This window comes from Canis lupus, chromosome 13, assembly GCF_003254725.2.
Source record: "Canis lupus dingo isolate Sandy chromosome 13, ASM325472v2, whole genome shotgun sequence".
In the NCBI taxonomy this organism is placed as follows: Eukaryota; Metazoa; Chordata; class Mammalia; order Carnivora; family Canidae; genus Canis; species Canis lupus.
The window spans coordinates 27,788,670-27,812,941 of NC_064255.1; the positions used below are offsets into that span (position 1 = coordinate 27,788,670).

A 24,272-nucleotide genomic window follows, 5' to 3' on the forward strand; every position below is an offset into this window, starting at 1 on the left:
CAATTTCATATCTAGTCTTATAACAACCCAGCAAGGGAGAAACCTCCTCTTCATTTTACTTGTAAGGAAACCCAGACTCAGGCAGGTGAAGTCATGGAACCAGGACCTGAATCCAATGTGATGTTAAAATCTACTCCAGAAATCTGGGGTTGGGGAGAAATGGGAAGAAAAGCCATCTGGTTCCTTCCACCTTATGCACCCCGCCCCCATGAACCGCACCTCTTAACTTCCTGCCTTTCCCTGCCTCTACTCATCTGTTCTCCACACTCAGCCCCTGCTGGGACCCTCTGCTGCCAGCAGGAACACAGAATGGCATGAGGTCAGGATGAGGGAGTTTGGTTTCTCCCAGGCCTGGGGAACAGCCCAGAGGCTGGCCTAGCTGCCATTCTTTTGGGGATGGTGTGCTCATGTGACGGTTGCCCAAGCTGCAGAGAGTGAATGCTGTTACCTCTGGGGTCCCAGGCTGAGAGGGGAAGAGGACAAAGCAGCCTCTTGGAGGAACGCCCAGGCACATTTGGAGGCTGGTGGATCTGCAGTCACTCAGCACCACGTCCTGACTGTCCTCAGCTGCATCTGACAGCCCAGGGATTTGGGGAACATTCTATTGCACCTCAGTTACTTTTGTCTTTTGTCGGACAGCTTAGACTGCCTGCTTCTCGGAGGCGCAGGGGGCTGCTTTCCAGCGTGGCTGGCCAGGGCTGCAGGGGAAGGTGGAGGGAGAGCATGGACTTGGGGTGTCACTCGGAGCTGTGGGAGTGTGAGTGCCAGAAGTCCAAACGGATCCAGGTTAGTAAAAAGAGGGGGTCATTTGTTAGTTTAGGTGGTTGAGGGAGATGTGCTAGAAAAAGTTCTGCGGGGTCAAGACTTTTCTAAGGCAAGAACCCTTACACACTCTCCATCCTTCCCTTATTCTCCCTCTACCCTTCTGCGGGGAGATGGGCACATAATCAGAGTGCCCTTGATCAAGTCCCCAGCATGAAGAAAAGGCTGGTCAGAGGAGCTTTTCTTTGACTTTGCAGCTGGCAAACCCCCATTTAAAGAACTTGGCTCAAGCTGGTTCACTGGGTATGATAGTTGGTTTGGTGGGGGTGGGATGGGGAGTCAGAGAAGAAAAAAGGGGAGGGAGGAAAGACATCAAATCCACTGTCTGGGCATGAGAGGGACCGAGAATCCTTCCCATCTCATCTGGAATAAGACATGAGAGGAACAAGGGCAGGAAATAAGGGGCCACCTGGCCAGGGAAAGTCACCACTTAATCCCTCAGGAAGAAAGACCATAGGAATCCATCTGGAACAAAGAGCCATCTTATTGACTATTTTTTCTCCTCTGGAAACACTACCTGAAGAGAGTCATGTATTCTAACACACTGGTGGGAGGAAGGCTTACTTGCATTGGCTCAGACTTCCTAAAGATACTTTTTAGCTTTCTTTGTCAGAAAACTTGATTTGTTCCTGTCCAGAAGCTCATTGTATTAGTGGCCCATTGCTGCGTAACAAATTGCTCCCAAATGTAGCCCCTTTGCCTCTTAAGATAACACTTCATTCCTCACAGAGTCCATGGGGTGAGAATCTGGGATCTGCATGCTGAGTGCCTCCTGGATCAAGGTGTCTCAGGAGATTGGGGCTGTAGTCATCTCAAGAATTTCTCACATGCTTAGCCTTCTCTTTAGACCATGTTTCCATGGAAATGCCCTGGATTTGATCTTTGCTGTCAAGCTGTCAGCCAGGCCTAAGGTCTTGGTTCAAGACAACTAGGTCGAAGTGTTGGCTTCGTGAGGTGGCTGGCCGGCTTCCGTCCCTCACAGGTTGTTGGACTGAGGGCCTCAGTATGTCACCATGTCCTATGGTCTTCTTCATGGGACTGTTCACAATATGGTGGCTTCGTTGTTCTAATGCAAGTGATCAGAGAGAGTGAAAGAGAGTGAGAGGGTTGTTAATGGAAGCCACAGTCTTTTTATAGCCTAATATTGGAAGTGACGTCATATAATTTCTGTCATATTTAGTTACTTAGAAGTGAGTCACTATATGCAGTCACTAAATCACACTCACACGGAGGGGTACAGGAACACCTGAATTTCAGGAGGTGGCTATTAATGGAGGCCATCTTAGAGGCTGCTCATTTACTTGAGAGGAAACATTTGCAGGACACATGTTTATTCAACAACTATTATATGCCAGTCACTCTTCTAGGGGCTTGGGTGCATTAATGAGGAAAACAAAGATGCTTTTCTTCAAGGAGCTTCCAGAGGGAAAAGCTCCTGCAAAGTTTTTGAGGGATATGAGAACACGGGGCCTTTGAGGAACCATTAGAAGTTCAGAAGCATGGGGACCAAGCTGGATATGGAGTTAGGGAGGTGATCAGGGTCTTCCTTGCTATGTAGAGCATTTGCATTGATACCCAAGGCAATGGGGAATCCTTAGTGGATTTTAAGTGTGAAGTCATGTTCCATGTAGTACCAGGCTGGATGCAGGGAGACCAATCAGAAGGCAGGACAGCAGTTTAGGCAGGAGATGATGCTACCCACCTGGCGAATGGTTAATATGCTATATATCTCTCTATACAAGGGAGTATCATTTAGTATCAAAAGGAATGATACATTGGGTGCAAGTTAATACATAGGTGAACATTGAAAATATGCTAGCTGAAAGAAGCCAGTCACAAAAGACCATGTGTAGTATGATTCCTTTTATGGGAAATGTCCAGAATGGGCAAAGCATCCACAGAGACAGAAAATAGATGAATAGTTGCCTAGGTCTGGGGAAGATGGGGGCTGGGAGATGATGCTAAGAGTATTGAGTTTCCTTTTGGGGAAACTGAATTTATTTATTTACTTAAGAAAAAGAGAGAGAACACACAAGTAGAGGAAGGGCAGAGGGAGAGGGAGAGAAAATCTCAAGCAGACTCCCCACTGAACCTGGAGCCTGACCTGGGGCTCCATCCCAGAACCCTGAGATCATGGTCTGAGCCAAAATCAAGGGTCAGGTGCTTAGCTGACTGAGTCACCCAGGTGCCCCCCCCCGCCACCAAAACTCTCATATTGAATGTGATGATGGCCGCACAGCTCTGAATATACTAAAAAACATTGAATTGTCCACTTTACCTGGATGAATTGAGTGGTATGTGAATTACATCTCACTAATAGAGTGGTTGCAAAGACACAAAGAGCTAAAGAGCAGAAAGGCGCCTGTCACTTGACCTAAGAAAGTTCTTTGGAGCAGGTTTTGGGCTCATCCCTCCTGAAGCCATGACTTGATTCCTCGAACCGTATTTCAGCTCGTCCTGTGTCACTATCATTTCTCCTATTTCATGCACACCTCCTGAGCCCCAACCTCTTGTCTCTCTGCTTTTCCTCACTCTTGTCCCCAGTTCCTCCCCAGGAGCTCCCAGACCTATACTCACTGGCATCTCTCCTCAGACTTGCTGACAGCTCTAGGTCTAGCCTCCATCTGTCCCCTGTTCTGTTCTCACTTCATGTACCATGTCCTGGATGGCCCCCGCTCTCCTTGGCTCAGACCTCAGGTCTCTGACTCATCTTCCACTCATATCTCCATCTTGGCTCTGTCCTCCGGAAAGACCCAGCCTCACCAAGAACCTCCAGGAGAGCCAACCTCCTCCTTGGGGGCCGATTCCATGAAGCAATCAAGCTGTAGACCAGCAAGGGAAATGCCACCCTTTACAGCATCCCCCCCCCCAGAGGAAAATCTGTAAACATTCACGTACTATAAATTACAGGGAAAATGTGCAGATAGAGTGAAATAGCTTCTTCTTCTTCTTTTAAGAGATTTATTCATTTATTTGAGAGGAAGAATGAGAGAGCATGAGCAGGGGGAGAAGCAGAGGGAGGGAGAGAATCCTGAAGCTGACTCTCCACTCAGGGCTCCATCCTAGGACCTTGAGATCATGACCTGATCTGAAACCAAGAGTCAAGGCTGCTCAACTGACTACGCCACCCAGATGCCCCTGAAATAGTTTCTTGTTAATCATAGTTCCCTCGTTACTGAACTCCTACTATGTGCTAGGTAATTTATGTGCATAATCTTCTTAAACTTTTGCAATCCTTTGAGGTCGGTTATGGTTAACCACACTTGACACATGGTGATCGGTGGCTCTGGACTCTGGGAGGTGGTGTGACGAAACCACAGCTGCACGACCGGGTGTTGGCAGAGCTGGAATATCATCCCAAGTCAGCATGGCTGCAAGGCTCCTGCTCTTCTCAGTGCCCTGTGCTGCCTCTGCTAAGGGCACATGAGTAGCAAATTCTGGTCATTAAGTTTGTTTCTTACACTATTGGTTCCTTGATGTGGGGGCAGGGGGAAGACTGTTCTTCTGAGTCCTGTTCTGTATTCAAAGACCTTTTGGTCACCAGATAGCCAATGAATGATTTTTTTAAAAAAAGATTTTATTTTTAAATAATCTCTAGACCCATCAGGGGGTTTGAACTCATAACCTTGAGATCAAGAGTCACACAGTCCACCGACTGAGCCAGCCAGATGCCCCTCCAATGCCTGAATCCAGCAGGAGTGGGGTCCATCTATCTGCTTCCCGGCTCAGTTTTTCTCTTTCCTCTGTTTCCATGAGTAGAGTGAGCAGTGCTGACAAGCACCTACTCCATTTCCTTGCCAGAAGTTGGTCTTTTAGCTTTGGTTCTTGCCTCCTCTCTCCCAAATCTTCTGGGTCCCTCAGTCTATCTAGCCCTTTTTCTTCAGAGCTCTTGATCCAATTTCATTCATTTTCTCAGTCCACAGCACCATTGCTCTATCAGACCAACACAGTCTCATAGCTGAATGATGGCCACAGCCCCCCAGCTGCTCTGTCTGCCCTGGTCCCCATCCCTTCCAATCTTCTCCAAACTGCACTCAGAGAGGTCTGTCTAAGATGAAAATCTGATCTTTCCGTGTTTCTGACCAAGTGCTTTCGATGGCTCCGCCTTGCTCCTGGGATGGAGTCTAAAATCCTTCCTCAGGCCCTCCACGATCTGGCCCTGCTTCTTCTCATCTCTCACTGCTCTACTTGCCAAACCCCGTGCTCCAGGAACTTCTTTCTGTTTCTTGAAGGCATCACATTCTTGCTTGCCTCTGGGCCTTCCTATGTGCTTTCTTCTTTGCTAAGAATACACTTCTCAGACATTTGTCTGGCTTTTTCAGCCAAACTTAGCTCCTGACTTAGGCGTTGCTCATTCTGGGAAGTCCTTCCTCCCACACCCTCCAGGGCTGTGTCACGTGTATCTCCGTGTGCTTCCTTTATCTTATGAATTATCATTCTGGACTCCAGTTTATCATCCATCTATTTCTCCCACCAGATTGCAAGCTGGGGCAAAAGTGTGGGGCTCGTTCTACTCATTGCGCTACCCACCAATGCCTAATATGATAGATGCTCACCTACTAAATGGAAGTTGTGGCCAGCACAGCAGTAGGTCTTGTAATTCAAACTAGGGTAACAACATTACTAGAAGGTAGCATGTCTTCATAGTGGTTTGGTCCTCCTTAGGACCTGACTTTATGGAAGGATTCTGGTAACAATGTTATTTACTGATACTAAACATTATGACATATTATTGCTCTTTTTAAAATATATTATTGCTCTTTTAAATTTATACTTTGAGAATGATGCCCCTGGGAGTAGAAGATTGATCTTTGGAGTGAGACAGAACTAGTTTTCCATCCTGGCTGTTCCCCTTCTTGGTTGAACCAATGGTCCCCTTTGGGCCTCCATTCTTCAGCGAGAAATGGGAATAATTATATCCACTCACAGGTTTGATGAGAGGAGAGAATGCAGTAATACATTAAAAGCTCTTGGTATAAGGCCTGGCCCAAAATAAGCACTTTGAAAATGCTAGCCATTATTAGCAGAACAATAAGGATAATAAAAGCTACCTGCCTGGCAATTAGATACTTGACAGATGGAAGTTGTATTGTTATTGCTATTATAATAAGGGAATGCTTGTGGTTTTCTTATAGTGGTTCTGAGATGGATTGGCAGGAAGCTGCTCTCTGGGGATGTAGGCGAGAGGAAGCCATTGCTGGGAAGGTTCTTCCCCTGGTTTTCTGGCAGCAGACATATGATGACCAATTCTGGTTGGACTATGCTAAGGAGAGTGTTGAGAGGGAGTCCTCCAAAGGTCGGGACCTTCTCCTGGCAACTCTCTTCTTTGGGCCAAGCTCAGCACAGCATTTTGGAGAGGCCCTTGGGACCTTTCCTCCTGCTACCCTGAAGGAATGAAAAGACAGTCCAGGGCAGCATTTGGAATCACAGGAGGTGGGGGGACAGTGTTGAAAAGAGAGCTTGGTACTTGGAAAAGACCACATCTATGAAACTGTACGGAGACCTCATAGACACATTTTGGTAACAAGCACTAGCACTGCCAGGAGGCTCAACTGCTAGTCTGATGGCATTTCCATTCTGACCTGAGACTTCTGGAGGCTGCTTTATCTGCAGTGTGTGTCTTGGGCTGGCCCTTCCCTCCTCCTCTTTCCAAAGCTTGGCCTTTAGGAGTGTGGGTGTTGCTGTTGCTCTCCCTAGTTAAGAACAGGGAAGTGAGCTGGGTTGCAGAAGCCCAGGGAATTTGGCTATGTGGAGCAGCAAGGCTGTTGCCAACTTGGCTCCTGACTTTTGTCTTCTAGCATCTTCCATGTGCCTCAGGCCTGTGATTCATGGCTACCTAGAGGGTGTGCTGCGATTTTTAAAGCTGAGAGTGGTAGAAGAGGGTGGGTTTGGGGTCCTGGGTGTTGCTGAGCTGGACCTTGGCCTCTACACCTTATATCTGTGTACCCCTGGTTAAGTTATTGCTGGTGCTTCTCAGAGCTGGAGCTTCCTCATCACCAAAATGGGGGTCATAGCTTCATTTAATGTAATTCTTAATGTTTGGCTTTGGTTCTGTCATATTATCATTTGTTCTCTTTGTTTTTGTTCTTTTTTCAAAAAAGATTTTATTTATTTATTCACAAGAGACACACAGAGAGAGGCAGAGACATAAGCAGAGGGAGAAACAGGCTCCCTGTGGGAAGTCTGATGCAGGACTCAGTCCCAGGACCTGGGGTCATGCCCTGACCAGAAGGCAGACGCTCAACCACTGAAGCACTCAGGTGCCCCTTTGCTTTTTTTATGTTTTCTACTTCCTGCCTCCTTTTGAATTATTTGAAAGGTTTTCAGTCTTCCATTTCAATTTATCTTTGGAGATAAATCATGTGCAACATACAGACTCGTGTCGCTCCAGATTCATATGTTGGAGGCCTAAGCCCCAGTGTGGTGGTATCTGGAGGTGGGCTTTCAGGAGGTCGTTAGGGTTGGATTAGGTCATGTGGGTGCAGCCCCCTGCACCATTCATGCCCTTAGGATGGGAGACACCAGAGAACTGGCTTCCTCTCTCTGTCTCCACCTGCATACCCTGAGGAGAGGCCACCTGAGGACAAAGCAAGAAGGCTACTGTGTACAACCCACAGAGAGAACTCTCCCCAGACATCCACCCTGCTGGCACTCTCATCTCTAACTTCCAGTCTCCAGAACTGCGAGAAATAAATTCTGGTTGTTTATGCCACCCAGTCTCTGATATTTTGTTATGGCAGCCTGAACAGATCAAGACAATAATATCTCTTGTATGTTTTTTCTCAGTGGCTATTCAAAAGATCATAATATAAATACTTAATGTTTCATGGTCTACTTAGATAGTCTACCATTTTTAGTGCAATATAGGCATCTACCCATCTTGTAGGCCCTATACCCTTCTCTCCTGTATTTTGTGCTTGTCATATGTATTCCATGTACACACACTAAAAATCTCACCAGACAATGCTATAATTTTTGCTTTTTGCTATCATACATATTTCAAAGAACTTAGGAGGAGAAAAATAGTTATGTAAGCAATGTGTCATTTTTCTTTGGCTGTTTTCAAGACTTTTCTTTGTTTTGGAGGTTTGATTGTGATGTGTCTGGGCATGTAAATCATGCATTTGAAAGCATTTTTTGACATAAGGGGAATATGCATTGTGGAAAAAGGATTCTATGCATTGTGACTGCAAGTTAGACAAAGCCACATAAAATTTAAAAACACAATTGCATACAATATCAAGTCTCTTCTGGGACTTGAATGGTCCTAAGGATGTAGCAGGATGCAAAAACTCACCAGATCTTAAAGCTTTAAAATTACATTTCTTAGGCTATCATTGTCTTAGTCCCATCGAGGTGTTATGACAAAGAACCACAGACTGGGTAGCTTTTAAACAACAGAAATGTATGTCTCACAGTTCTAGAGGTTGTAAGTCCAAGGTCAGGGCACCAGCATGGTTGGATGAGGGCTGTCTTCTGAGTCCCAAACTTCTCATTGTGTCCTCACATGGTGGGAAGGGGCAAGAGAGCCCTCCTGGGCTCTTTAATAAAGGTATTAATCTCACATGTCGGGTCCATCCTCATGATGACCTAAACACCTCCCAAATGACCCTTTTCCTAATTCCATCACATTGGGCATTAGGATTCCAACATGAATTTTGGGCACACATATATTCAGACCAAAGCAATCACAGATTTCTAGAATCTATGGCCAGAGGGAGAAAGACATTTATATGCTGGGAGCTTGCCAACAATAATGGGAGCTTCAGACTTTTGTCAGTAAAAGAATTTGGTAATGACCTCCCCCCATCAAGGATGTGGGCCAACTGATGTCTCCTCTTGAAGTTATGGAAGAAGTGATATCAACCTTCATAAATAGGGCTGCAAATAAGAATCTAGGCAGCCTGCTCCATTCCACATCTCTGTTAGTGGATAAAGCCAACTGCAACAAAAAAAGCATGCCTTAAGTGGCCCGAGGCCCTTCCAATTGTCATGATGAATATGAGGGCTGCAGTTCAAAGGACTGTGGGGCTGCAGACCAGATGACACCGTCAGGGGACAGCCTGTGATGGCTCCAATCCCTGGAGGACATATCACCATCTTCATCCAAGACACATTTTCTATTCCAATTCCTTCTCATCCTGAGTGTGAGCTGCCAGGACACAGGACTCCATGCCAACCCAGGAACTCCAGCCGGGAGACTGTGTACATGAAGGAATTCTGGATACAGAACTCCCTCACAAGTGGATGGATTGTGTCCTGTGAAATTTTTATACTCCTGAGAATTGGCTCTCTGCTACAAGCTCAGAGACCAATGGACAACAAGCCACAACTGACCCAAACCATAGCCAAAAGAATGTGAGCCTCCCTCCTCAACAAATGACTGATGTTTAAACTTGATAACTGAAAATTTGCACCCACATTAGGCAGCTTTAAACTAAAGTAAAAGGGGATTATCCTGTGGCATTTGCAGCTAATGGTGAATTTCATAATCAAGCTTTGAAGAACTGTCTCCAGATCCAGGATCAGTGACTTCTCAGGATTGCTGGTGTGAGCTGGAAGACCTTGGAGCCCACACAAATATGGAATTCACAACAGTCTTCATTCATGTGTGAATTATAGGTGCACAGAGTAGGGAGCTCATAATCAAGGGACCTTTGTGTCACAAACTCTGAAGGTAAAAACTCAACAAACAAAAACCTCAGTATTTCCTTTGGTGTACATTAGTTGCTTTGCATCAAACATTAGTTTGATGTAGTCTCACTTGTTTATTTTTGCTTTTGTTGCCTTTGCTTTTGGTGTCAGAGTAAAAAAATCATTACTAAGACTTGATATCAAGGAGCTTAACTACCTGTGTTTTCTTCTAGGAGTTTTATGGTTTTAGGTCTTATGTTCAAGGCTATAATCAATTTAAGTTAAATTATCCATAGGGCATAAGATAGTGATTCAGCTTCATTCTTTTGCAGGTTGCTGTGTAGTTTTATCAGCACCATTTATTGAAGACATTTTCCCCACTGTATATTCTTGGCTCCTTTGTCATAAATTAATTGACCACATCTGTATAGGGTTTTTTTTTTTTTTCTGGGTTCTTTATTCTATTCTTTTGACCTATATGTCTATCTTTAGTTGTGATCATTTTCTATTGTTATATAGCAAAACCACAAACTTAGCAGCTTCAAATAAGACACATTTATTATCTCAGCTTCTGGGAGTCAAGTGTCTGGGTATGATTTGTGTATAAATAGGAACCCAGAGACTGTCTGCTCAGGATCTAACAAGGCTGCAATGTGGCTGGCAACTGGGTTGTGTTCTCATCTAAGGGCTCAGATGGGGAAGGATTTGATTCCAAACTCATTCAGGTTGTTGGCAGAATTCTGATGAGGGCCCCAGCATTTTGGTGGGTGTTGGCCAGGGCCACCCTCAAGTCCCAGAGGCTTCCTGCAGTTCCCTGCCATGTGGACTTCCAGATAAGCCGTTTATAACATGGTGGTTTGTTTCTTCAAGACCAGGAGGCATGCCTCTCTCTAGTTAAAAGTCTTATATAACAAAATGTAACCACAAGAGTGACATCCAGTCATCTTTGCCATAATCAGAGCAGTGACATCCCATCACCTTTGCTATATTCTAAGCAAATCACAGTTTCTCCCCAAATTAGAGAGGGAGGGGATTGTATAAGGGCATGATCCATTGGGGGTTGCCTTAAGGTGCATTTGCTACACTGGGTTATGAGACAGATGACCCATATTTTGCCCTATCTCCGGCATTTACTGGATGCATGTCTTTCAGTGAGTCATTTCATTTCTCTTCATATGTAGCTTCATCTCTAAATTGGAGCTAATAATTTACTCCCTGCTCATGTCACAGTTTCTAAGAAGATTAAATGACATAATGCATGCACAGAGGCTACAAAACTGAAATTATAATGTACCAAGGAACACAAACTGATTACCCAGATGAAGCCTTTATTATAACTAGTTATCTTCCTTGGAATTGGATAAATGTTGAGTTACATAAATTTCTGATCTATCTGTTGTCAGGGGCTTAAATAGACTTGGATAACAAAAGACTGTGTTTAATTTTATAGAGACACTTATAGCTTAATCAATTATGCTAATGAAATGTATATGCAAAAATCTTGACAACTAAGGGACTCTTGAGGGTACTTTTAAAAATTATTTAAAGCATCATAAATATAGATTATACAACTTATGCATAATATCCTGCTAGCCAGAGATATCTGCCAAATAAATGCAGGGCTGAAGTCATGCAATGAATAATAAGTCAAAAGTAAACTTCTGAATCTGGTACTACCAGAGCCACAGAATGGCTCTGTGACATTGGGAAATGAATTTAGTGCCCTGTGAGCCTCAGTTCCCTCATCTGTAAAAATGAGAAGGATGATCTCCAAAATCTCTGAGGTGCCTTCCAGCTCAAAGATTCTAAGAACCATACTGACAATGCCATTTCCGGATTCAACACATTTATGGTTTTGGGTTATAATAAGCAGATCTAACTATCATGTTCCAGTGTTGTGAGAGTCCATCTGTTTACATAGTAACTTGAATTGGAAGTTGAATTGTATATGGTGGGTGCTCTGGGGTACCACCCCGTCTCCCTTTAGGACCAATATACATTTATTCCTCCGGTGGCTGCCAATGTTGTTGGCAAATACCTGAGTTCCTCCTCAAAGCTGCGCTCAGCTGAATAGAGCTACTGGGCTCAAGGCCATGCAGCCTTTTCTGGGAGCAACTCATACCCAGTGACTGGTCAAAGCAAGAGTCATAAACTGGGAACATAAAGTCACAACCCGCTACCTGCATTTAGGGTAGCTCTAATGGTCCATCCTAACTCAAGAGTTCCCCATGGGGTTGACTGAGAACACTTTTGGAATAATATCGCACTTCAACTCCTTCTCCTGCCCTGCCTGCTGTCACCGCCTTCTCATGAGTGTTAATCCTGAGAGTACTTCTTAATCAACTACCATCTTAAAGCCTCTTTCCCAGAGAGCCTAACCTAAGAGTTATTCTGTTAGCATCCAGCTTCAAGTTATAGGAAACCAAGCAAAGTGTAAGTTAAACAACAGAGCTCTAGGGTTAGTTAATTTAGTGGTGTGAGAGCATCATCAAAGGTCCAGGTGCTGTCCAGCTTTTCATTTTGCCACCACCAGGAAGTTAAAAAATGGATATGCAGGCAATTAAAAAAAATAGAACAATAGACCATTGATAACCTTAAAACTGGTTTTTATCATGACAAATTTTCTTTCTAAAAAAAAAAAAGAATAACCAGGGGAATATTAAAAAAGAAAACCATAGCTGGGGGCATCACAATGCCAGATTTCAGGTTGTACTACAAAGCTGTGGTCATCAAGACAGTGTGGTACTGGCACAAAAACAGACACATAGATCAATGGAACAGAATAGAGAATCCAGAAGTGCACCCTCAACTTTATGGTCAACAAATATTCGACAAAGGAGGAAAGACTATCCACTGGAAAAAAGACAGTCTCTTCAATAAATGGTGCTGTGAAAATTGGACATCCACATGCAGAAGAATGAAACTAGACCACTCTCTTGCACCATACACAAAGATAAACTCAAAATGGATGAAATATCTAAATGTGAGACAAGATTCCATCAAAATCCTAGAGAAGAACACAGGCAACACCCTTTTTGAACTCGGCCACAGTAACTTCTTGCAAGATATATCCATGAAGGCAAGAGAAACAAAAGCAAAAATGAACTATTGGGACTTCATCAAGATAAGAAGCTTTTGCACAGCAAAGGATACAGTCAACAAAACTAAAAGACAACCTACAGATGGGAGAAGATATTTGCAAATGATGTATCAGATAAAGGGCTAGTATCTAAGATCTATAAAGAACATATTAAACTCAACAGCAAAGAAACAAACAATCCAATTATGAAATGGGCAAAAGACATGAACAGAGATCTCACAGAGGAAGACATAGACATGGCCAACAAGCACATGAGGAAATGCTCTGCATCACTGGCCACCAGGGAAATACAAATCAAAACCACAATGAGATACCACCTCACACCAGTGAGAATGGGGAAAATTAACAAGGCAGGAAACAACAAATATTGGAGACGATGTGGAGAAAGGGAACGCTCTTGCACTGTTGGTGGGAATGTGAACTGGTGCAGCCACTCTGGAAAACTGTGGAGTTTCCTAAAGAGCTAAAAATAGAGCTGCCCTATGACCCAGCAATTGCACTGCTGGGGATTTGCCCCAAAGATACAGATACAGTGAAATGCCGGGACACCTGCACCCCAATGTTTATAGCAGCAATGGCCACAGTAGCCAAACTGTGGAAGGAGCCTCGGTGTCCATTGAAAGATGAATGGATAAAGAAGATGTGGTTTATGTATACAATGGAATATTAGCCATTAGAAACGACAAATACCCACCATTTGCTTCAACGTGGATGGACCTGGAGGCTATTATGCTGAGTGAAATAAGTCAATCGGAGAAGAACAAACATTATATGGTCTCATTCATTTGGGGAATATAAAAAATAGTGAAAGGGAATAAAGGGGAAAAGAGAAAAAATGAGTGGGAAATATCAGAAAGGGAGACAGAACATGAGAGACTCCTAACTCTGGGAAACTAACTAGGGGTGGTAGAAAGGGAGGTGGGTAGCGGGTGGGGGTGACTGGGTGACGGGCACTGAGAGGGGCACTTGATGGGATGAGCACTGAGTGTTGTTCTATATGTTGGCAAATTGAACACCAATAAAAAATAAATTTGTAAAAAAAAAAACACCTTAAAATTTCCAGGTTATTGCTAATTATGTTTACTAAGCCAAAGTAGACACAAGCAACAGTTGTTGGATGCTTAATAGATATGGGACATATTTTTACTTTACCAAATTTAGTCCTTATAATCATCCCATGTAGTGAGTGTTATCCTCACTTTATAGATGAAAAAACTGAGGCTCAGAAATGTGAGTGATATGTCTATGGTCATATGCTACTAAATGGGCAACCTTTGACCTTTTGGCTCCTAAACAGGCATTAAATTCTTTCCATTATAGTGGCTCAGCTTCTGCCAATGTCACCCTAGATGCCTGTAAAGAGAGTTCTTTGATTGGAAGCAACAGAAACTGACTTTGACAAGTATAAGCAAAAATGGGATTAGTTGGAAGTTTATGAACTATATTTTGGTACAGGAAAAGACACTTCTACAGGTATTTCAATCACAAAGGGACTTGATACAGAGAATTATGTGCTAAAAAAAATTGTTGGAAGGGCTGAGAAGATTCTTGGCTGAAATTTTAGGAAAAACTACAGAACAATATACACCAACCCAAGGGAAGTTATTGCCTTTGAGGTCACCTCCGAAGCTAAGCTAAGATCAAGAGCCAACCACTGCTACCCCTAGCTGCAAGGGAGTCCAGCATACATAGTTTTAGCTTTTCAACCTCCCCAACCAGGAGGGTTGATGGAAGCTAAATGCAACATTTAGCTCACAAATATGTGGGGTAGCTTACAAAATTAAAGAAAAAAATCAGAGAAAATAGGTCTTGGGAATGATAGGAACTAGAGAATTTCCAGGGACTTGGCAATGGGAACTAATGGAGAGGTTCGCTACGGTTCAATCCACTAGTTCCTTCCACTTTTAGCCAGAGATTGGTCATCAAACTATATCAAGATAAAGAGGTATTTTAGGGTTGGGGGATGGGTGAAATAGGTGAAGGGAATTAAGAGTACACTTAACATCATGAGTGCTGAGTAATACATAGAGTTGTTGAATCACTATATTGCACACCTGAAACTCATATAACAAACACAGTACATTAATTACACTGGAAATAAAATAAATACTCAACATTATGCATAAATAAAGAGATAGTTATGCAGAAAATAAAGAGGTATTTGGGAGTATCTGCAATGTACACAGCATAACGGAAGGCAGTGAATGGGAATGTTAACATTAATATAAAAATGGCCTAAGGTATCAGCCTTACCATCAGGAACAGTATTGCTAGGTCGTACAGTTCAAAACTGTATCTAAAAGCAAATGTCACAGTATATCTTTGGTACATGATATTGGTTTTTCATGAACAATTGCAAGAGTTTAGGATGATTGACTTCTATATGGTGGGTTGTTGATAAGTTGTCTTCTTTTATTTTTTAGTTTAAAAAATTTTAAAGATTTTATTTATTTATTCATGGGAGACACACAGAGAGGGGCAGAAACATAGGCATAGGGAGAAGCAGCCTCCTTGCAGGGATCCCGATGTGGGACTCAATCTCAGGACTCTGGGATCATGACCTGAGTTGAAGACAGATGCTCAACCACTGAACAATGCAGGTGCCCCTAGGTTGTTTTCTTTGTGATAATCCCAAGACTCTTCCATCCATTAAAAGCACTACTTTATTAATACTCATCTCCCTCTGAGGCCAGCAAATGGTTGTGCCCTATGATCTCCAGCAGTTAGACTCACAATCATGTGGTTGTTATCTCCCTTTCCACCCACGCCCCCCAGTTATACCAGCAACAGAACTCGATACTAAGACTTTTAGCAAAACAACATCCCATGGCCCTTTTTTCTTCTATGTAGGGCAAAGGAATGTAATATTCCTAATGGCCAAATTGCCTGAACAAAACTCTTTAAATAGAGGCTGTAGATTATTGATTTTTTTTCAGGTTTGTGGTGAAAATCAAATACGTAAAAGTTGAGAGTTAAGGGGAGAAGACAGATTTCTTTACAATATGGATAAGGAAAGGGATTTCATTCCATGTACTCATGTTAATAAACCATATTTATTATTATACAAAATATAGTAGATAAGTAAAAATAAATGATTATCTTTTGGTTAGTCCAGTGAATGAAACTGATTTTATTTTTTCATATCTTCTTTCAATCTTATCTTTCATCACAGCTAGTTTTTAGATTGTGTGATCCTAGTAGTGATCAATGTTACTCCATCTGGATTGTTCATCACGAACACCAATGCAGCTTTAGAAATACAGTTTCCAACCACAGGACTGACTAGAGATTTAGATTCAGTAGGTCCAGGATGGGCCTGGGAAAGAGTATGTTTAAACATTTCACAGGTAATTCTAATATACATTCATGTTTAAGAACCACTGGCATCAATAAAAATATGAAAGCATAGTTACTTTTCCTGGCTCTATTTAATAGTCATTTCTTATAATTGTAATGACTGAATCAAATAAATGTATTTTCTTCATCATTTCCCTACTGTTGAAGGTTTCAATGCACACCATTTTCTCAATGATACATAGCACCATAACGAACACTTTATAAAGCCTTTTTCCTTCTTCCAAATTATTCTTTAGGAGGAAAATAATAATGTTGTTGAGTACTTTAAAAATTCTCCAAAATAGTAGGTTAGTACAACTGGGTATATATTACCTGCATTTCAAGCAGCTTGATTGAGTTGTGTTTTTGAAGAAAGATTATTGATTGCATTTTTTTCCCTTTCCTACTTCAAAGTTGAATATTGTGACTGTTTTTGTCTCTCTGGCTTATACTCACTCCTGCATACATTTGAAGAAGTGTGTACTGGAGGCAAAATATCTTAGTGGAAAGTATGGGATTTGGAGGCAAAAGCCACAGGCTTCATTTCCAACTTTAAATGAAAGTGGGTAGTTTATTCATGAGGCTTCGGAGTTATCCTCATCTTTATAATAGAAGTCATGATGCTTCTGCTTTTTTCATGGCTTGTTCTAGGGATCAAATGTCATAATGCTTTGTAGATTGTTATATGAACACAAGTTGCTTCGACCCACTAGACTAAAGTTTTGCCAAGTATGTGCCCCAGGCAATGTACAAAATAATTCCCTGGGAAACAAAGAAGAAATCAGAAATGCTATTTATACTTTTATATCTGGAGAATGAAAGTTGCAGAAGTAGAGTGGTCATTTGTTAACTTCCAGCATCCTGGGACATTTTGTATTAATATGTGCCCAGGTAAATGACTTTGTGGAATATATTCAATTAAAATGAGAATATTTCCAATATTTCATAATGTGATGGTGACCCCAGTGTTCACTGGTCATCTCATGGCAAACCATGAGCAAACAAAGTAAAGAAGAATTGTGCATTTTTCCTTTATGAAAAGCAAATGTGCTGTGTTTACTCATGTTTCTATGATAAAGTGCATGTCAGTGGCATGCTACTCACCCAGTCCTGAAAACCAAAAATAAAACATGTTCAATTTATCCTTTGACTACAAAGGTGAAAATTTAATAGTAATTGAGAAAATAAATACCTTTTCAAAAGAACTGATGCCTTTGCAGGGGTAGGGGGTGGTGGAGGCATTTTGAAAATGGGTGTTTAGAGACATTGTCACCAGTACATGATTTTTTGTCACTGGATATAAAGTGTGACACCTATTTTTTTTAAAGAACTCTTTATCTGTATGCCTAAGCTTGGAACCAGTAATTTCTAATCTGTTTTAAAGTCTTTTAAATAAAGAGGTTCAGTGGACCTACCCCCAGCAAATAGAAAAACACAGAACATCTTCTGGTTAGTTTGCAAGAACTGCTGATTGATATCAGGGGAGATGAACTTTTACTAGTCAAATGTATCAAAATTCCTTGCAAAATTGGATGCAGAAATGAAATGAGTATCATATATGCAGGCAACATTGTAGTCCTTTGATTGGAAGGGTGAATCTTAAGGAGATACCATGGTTAGTTATGAGGATCATTAAAACAAAATATGAAAATCGACCTTAAAATCAGCCCTTAGATACCTGATACAAAATAAAACCAGCATTTTGAAAATAAGAAGGCATACTCAATCACATCACTCTAATTTAAAATATATTATTATTATTGATCATTTTCTTTTGGTCAGATTGAGGGCTTTGTGTCTTTTTTTTTTTTTGAGGGCTTTGTATCTTTAATAAGGAGTAAATACTATTGATTTATAACATATATTTGTATATAATATATAAATAAATACTCATGTATTAAAAATACATGCTCAAATGTATTCTTTTTCCTAATGGAAGTACACACACAAGAAAATTTAGAACTTGCTACCCCTCAACTAAGAGCTCCTCAAATATTATTCATCATTCTGTCACCAATGTTTGACAAATAGTATATGACATTGAAATAAATAACAAAAAAAATAGAAGATTAGAGTCATTGATGTAGACAGCTACTGGATCAGTAGATGAATATTAGTTGGAAAGACATATTGATTGATAGATGCCACCATAGTGCTAGGTATTAGAAGGGACACAAAAGCAGTGCAAGTCTTGACACCTCTGCCTAGGAGCCTACTATCTACTTGGGGAGATAAGTACATACATAGGAAATAGTTCAACAAGATCAAGAGGTACTTGGTGATTAAATGCTTGGATAAGTAGAACTGACATAAATGCAATAGGTTATACTGTTTCAGTCAGTAAACCTAGAGCAAGTAGAGCAGGATTGGAGGCTCTCCTCTCTCACTCTTTAGCTCTGCCTACCAAAGATCGTATAAGCCCACTTAACTCCCCAGCTAGAGAAAGGAAATTTCTTGTATAAGGAATGTTTTCTAGTTGCTGCTTTAATCAGCTCAGTGTTTTTGGTGAGAGATTTTCCCTTTTAAAAACTATAATTACAGCTTCCATAAACTCAAATCTGGGAATGCCTACAGGTGACCCCTAGCCTCTCTTACTGAGACATTGTCACAAAAGAGAGGGAAGAGGAAAAACAAAACAAAACTCTAATTTAGTTGTTGAACACCTACCTTGCATCCTCATAAATTTACCAATTCAGGAAACTTGAAGGGAACATGGACATTCACTTGGAGATTGGCTAGTTTGCTAAATGCCATCTTTCATATGGCAAGGACATGCTTAATGCTGAGAAGATTATGATGAATAAACAAGCAATCAGGATATAAAATGACATTTACAAAAATAAGAAAAGGGCTTAACATTTTTGTGTTAGGCACTGCTAGTCATGCAGCATGCATTCATTGGTACACATAGTGTGCTAGGTCTAGTCCTAAGTGTTGATACAGAGGTAATTATAAATCACAAAAATCAAGAAGAGAATTGAAGCAACTGGATCGATTTGGCCACCCACTGAAAAATTCTTTAAATGACAGAAAACACACTTTTTAGAAAGAATAAGTTTGACCTAATAAAAGATAATCAATGATTCTACTTAATACAGCTAGAAAATCTGGACAGAATATTTTAAAAGATCTTCTTAAAGGCACCATATTGATGACAAGATAGCAAAAAAAGCCACCATGCCACTACCCAGAAAAGGACAGCAGCACAGGGCAATGATAATCTCAGTGTCTGGGGCTACTTTTTCCTCTAGGGAAGTGTGTCAGTTTTGGAGACAAAGATTAAAACGTTTCAGGGCTATAGCTCTTTTTCTCTCAAGGAAAATGAGGAGGGATACCAGTGAATATCCTTAACTTTGAGTGGGACACTGAATGGAGTAAGGATGACTCTGGTTCATCCATTAGGCCCTCTCAGAGATTAGTGACTCAACTTTGAAATGTTTCAACTTCCCAAATTGGATTTAGGTGATCCAGGAGGACTAGCATCTCAAGGTTCCTAGAAATAGCAAACGTAGGTTCTCTCTGGAGGATGATAGACTCATCATAGGCCTCACATTCATTTAATAAATATTTTTCTAAGAACTATGGCTGGAACACAATACAAATGAAATAAACATACAAGGAGACAAGAGCACATGAGTGAAAACCAACAAAAGCAAGAGAAAAAACAGATTCACAGTTGACTTTTAAATTGCCACCCTTATCATACTCAAGAGGCTAAGAGACATAGTTAAGAATACCAACACAACATGGAAAACTATATGGAAGCCAAATGAAAATTCTAAAACTGGAAAATTCAACAAATAAAATTAAGAACTCTGTGGAAGGAGTTAAGCAGTACATCTGTGGAAGGAGTTAAGCAGTACATTTGATATTTAAAGAGAGAAATAATAACCTAGAAGATTGCTTGGAAGAAAATATTCAGAATGAAATGAGAGGAAGCAGGGATGAAAAATTGGAAGTAAGAGACATCAATGAAATGGTACGAGAACTAACTGATGCAATATTGGAGCCTAAGTTCAAACAGAGAAGAGGGGGTATAATACTTGAAGAACAATGATGGATATTTCAAATTTATGAAAGACATCAGACCATGGAACCAAGAAGCTCTACAAACCTAAACAGGATAGATATCAAGGAAAATACACTCAGATACCTTACAACCAGATTGCTCAAAATCAAATAAAAGATGAAATCTTAAAGGCAGCTGAACAAAAAAGACCCTGTAACCTTCAAAGGAACAAATATAAGGTTTATGGCTGGCTTATCAACAGAAGCAATAAAGCTAGAGACAAGGGAAAGAGAGCTGGTAAGTGCTGAAAAAATGTCAATCTGCCAACCAAGACTACTATAACCATTGAAAATATCTCATAATACTGAAGGCAAAACAAAGACATTTTCAGAAAAACTGAGAGTGTAGCACTCCTACTAAAAGACATGTGAAAAAGTGTTCTTCAGACAAAAGGAAAATTACCCCTTTATGTACAATTAAAATTATATATAACACATATTTAAAATACACAATAGCAATAATGTCAAAGTGTTCTAAATGCCAGGACTTCTAACTGCTCAGAAAGTGCATAATATTTCACTTGGATAAATCAGAGATACATATTGGAATCACTAGAATAACTTCTGAAATACCTATAGAAGTGAATATAACCTCCATGCTAATATCTATGGAATATTAAGGATATGAGATAATAAAACGTTTTTAGTAACCTTAATAAAGGCAAGAAAGAAAAAAAGGAATATAACAGGTGAATGAACAGAAAGTACTAAGATGGTAAGTTAAAGCCTGGATATATTGGCCATTACATTAAATGTCAATAGAATAAATGTTCGTTCAAAAACCATAGATTATCAGAATGGATTTAAAAAAAATCTCAAGCATATGATCGTCAAAAGAGTCATATGTAAAACATAAGGCTATCTAGAGAGCAATTATAACAAAAGAATGAAAACTGAAAAGAAAGGTGGTATCGTGTTTATATCAGACTGAACAGCTTCAAGGCCAAGAATTGCAAGATGTAAAAAAGAACTTTTTGTACTAAAAATAGGTTTAACTTTCCAGGAAGATATAACAGTTCCAAATTTGTGTATTCTTACTAACATTGTTTCAAATACATATAAAGTTAAATTTGATGAGACTACAAGGAAAAAGACACAAATTTGCTGCCAGAGTGAGAGATTTCAGCATTTTTTTTTTTTGAGTAACACCTAGGAGCAGGGAAATTTGTAATATTTTTTTGTATGGAGAACATAAAGACAATTCAGTCTTTTTTCCAGTATGGTTGACTGAAATCTGCTTTATTATTGATGATATTTCAGGAAAGTTCCTTCTGGCTTCAGAATTCACTACTAGCAATGTCAAAGTTTGGAAGATGTGGATCAAATTTCTTTTGTATTTGAGTATAAACTTAGGAAGGATTTTCCACAAAGTCTTTTTGCACCTGTTTTTTTTTCCATTCAATAGCCCATGTTTTTGATGTCAGGCACTGTATCTTGGTGCCTGATATCACAATTATGGGATCATGGAAAGACAAGCCAGTCTTAAAGATGGATGTATCTCTCAATGAACAGTTTCTGGCTCTGGACATTGTTTGTCTCATGATTCTAGGTGGGTCGGCATAGTGGGCAGTAAGAGTATTTCTGAAAGTCATTCCTTTATGGCACAACTAACAATAATGTAATCATGCCTGGAAGCGACTGCAACCACATAAATACATCCCACTAAGCTCACACTGAATGAATCCACATCTTAACTTAAGCTGAGTTCCCCCAAATGACGCAACTACTCCCACATCAATCAACATGAGGGAAAGTTCGAATGAGAGAGGGCTAGACTGGAGAGACAGCAGTCTTAACCAATTATGGATAAAACATAAAATTTGGTGTACTTCATAAACACCAATGACTGTGTGACTTCTTGGAGGGGCCCCCACAAGTGAGAGGCCCCAAAGATTATTCTCGATTAACTTCATAGTGAATCTGCCCCTGCCTGGCACATAGTAGGAACTCAGTCAATATTTGTTGATGGAATAAATAAAACCTACATGACTCCAGTCCTTTACCAACTGGAACAGATGCTAGCCATTAACAACTAGTACAGCCATTCTGGTGAGTACCAGGTGATCTCTGGCACAGTCCCCACCCCAGCGATTTTAAGTGGGATCTCACTGTAGAGTTGCTTTGGCCCAAGAAATGACCTCTGGGGAAAGGTATATCACTCATACATAATTAAACAGTCTGTATTCAACTTGGGGCTACATCAGAGAACGTGACTCCTGAGTTTGTGAAGAAGCCTGGTGGATCCAAATTTAGCCCCTCCAAAACTGCCATCTTGGCCCTAACCATAGTATAAAATTTGGGACAGTTAGTTAAGCATTGCCTAGATTGAACAATTTAAAGCCCTACCCTCAACAGTGCTCAAAGAACACACAGGACTCAGCTACCTTGCAGTTAAAATCTTTTTTTGTATTCTGTTCCATTGAAATCTACTGGTCTAGCTTGTGCTTTGAATGGATCTTTTCCTCGGGCATGGTTTTGAGCAACATGCATTGGTTATTTGGAGAACATTGGTTCACTGAATTACACAGATATCCCAATTGTTTTTTCATTATACAATATCAAAATATTTATTTTTGCTCTTCTCAGGTGATGTGCTTCCCTGGAGAATGTCATCTGTTCTCAAGTGGGTTCTCCCCTTCATTTTCTGCCCTTAGCTTTGGTGCTAAAACAAGGGATGCTGAATTCCATTTCAGGGACTTGGTACCATTGGGGCCCCGTCTCATCTTTCTCACCTGCTTAATTTCTATCTAGCTCAGTTCAAAGCATACTCTGGGCAACAAAGGCCTTCCCTGGTATCCCAGAGTAGAACAGATCCCTTATTCATGCCTTTAGGCTGTGGACTTCTGAATGTGGGGACATTTACCACAAAGGACATTTGATCATTTCTTTTTTTTAAAAATTTTTATTTATTTATGATAGAGAGAGAGAGAGAGAGAGAGGCAGAGACACAGGCAGAGGGAGAAGCAGGCTCCACGCACCGGGAGCCCGACGTGGGATTCGATCCTGGGTCTCCAGGATCGCGCCCTGGGCCAAAGGCAGGTGCCAAACCGCTGTGCCACCCAGGGATCCCCCATTTGATCATTTCTTTACATTTTTTTTTTGTTTATTTATTAGAGACACAAAGGGGGTGGGGGAGAGAGAGAAAGAGGCAGAGACACAGGCAGAGGGAGAAGCAGGCTCGATGCAGGGAGCCCGATGTGGGACTCGATCCCGGGTCTCCAGGATCATGCCCTGGGCTGAAGGCGGCGCTAAACTGCTAAGCCACCCAGGCTTCCCTTGATCATTTTTTAAAAAAGATATTATTTATTTATTCATGAGAGACACAGGGAGAGAGGCAGAGACATAGGCAGAGGGAGAAGCAGGCTTCCTGTGGGGAGTTCAATACAGGACTCAATCCCAGGATTCTGGGATCACAACTTGAGCTGAAGGCAGACACTCAACCGCTGAGCCATCCAGGTGCCCCTTCAATCATTTTTTGTATAAGTTGTTTATCATCAAACTCTCTAGACTCTGCTTAATTATCTGCTTCCCGATGGAAACTCAATCAGAGCAAGAACCACAACTGCTTGGCTAACTGCCATGTCACCAGCAGGCAGTTTTCTACCTCTGTGCTTGGAGCAGAGCAATATTTATCAATATTTGTTGCAAGAATGAGTGAATGAGACTGACTGTGTCCAATGGTCTACTCTGTGTCCAACCCAGACTATGTAACTGGACACCTCCTCGTGAGTATCCCACCAACCTCTGCGACATTCATCTTCCCTCTGCTCCACTGAACCCAAGCTACAGACCCTCTCATGTGTTCTGCTATAGCTTTTCAAACCATCGCCCTTCTCCACTCCTCCCCTTTCTGTTCTTGCACAGCTTAGAGAAAATGATGGTTTACAAAAACACATCAGATTGTGTTCAGATCCCTTGCACCCTGGGTTACAAACCCAGATGGTCTCATACCATCTGCTCCCTCTCTGCTAACACACCAAACTCATTCCCGTCTTTGGCTCTTGGCCTAGCCCTTCCCTCTGCTGGGAATATCCTTTCCCTAGTCTTTCTGCAGCTGGATCTTTCTGGGCCTTGGATTATAGATTCAGATTACAGATGACCACTTCAGATCTGAACCAGCAAGTGCACTTTTCCTAACTAGTCTTTTGCCCATTTAAAAAAAAATTAGTGTGTTTGTCTTCTAATTATAGAGTTGTAGGAATTCATTATATATTATGGATATATAGCCTAGGTCAGATATACGTATATGCCCTTTAATTAGATCCTCAAATCAAGGGAGTCTTTGACATCAGTTTTTAAAAGTGTCCGGGTG

The 24,272-nt window shown here is 41.2% G+C and overlaps 1 long non-coding RNA gene across 1 annotated transcript in view; it reads left to right on the forward strand.

Moving 5' to 3' along the window:
* Positions 1-613: 613 nt before the first annotated feature.
* Positions 614-24,272, forward strand: part of LOC112662448 (uncharacterized) — a 46,597-nt gene continuing 22,938 nt past the window's right edge. The window contains exon 1 of the long non-coding RNA XR_003138543.3: positions 614-786. This is a non-coding gene — a long non-coding RNA (uncharacterized LOC112662448). The remainder of the gene's footprint in view (positions 787-24,272) is intronic.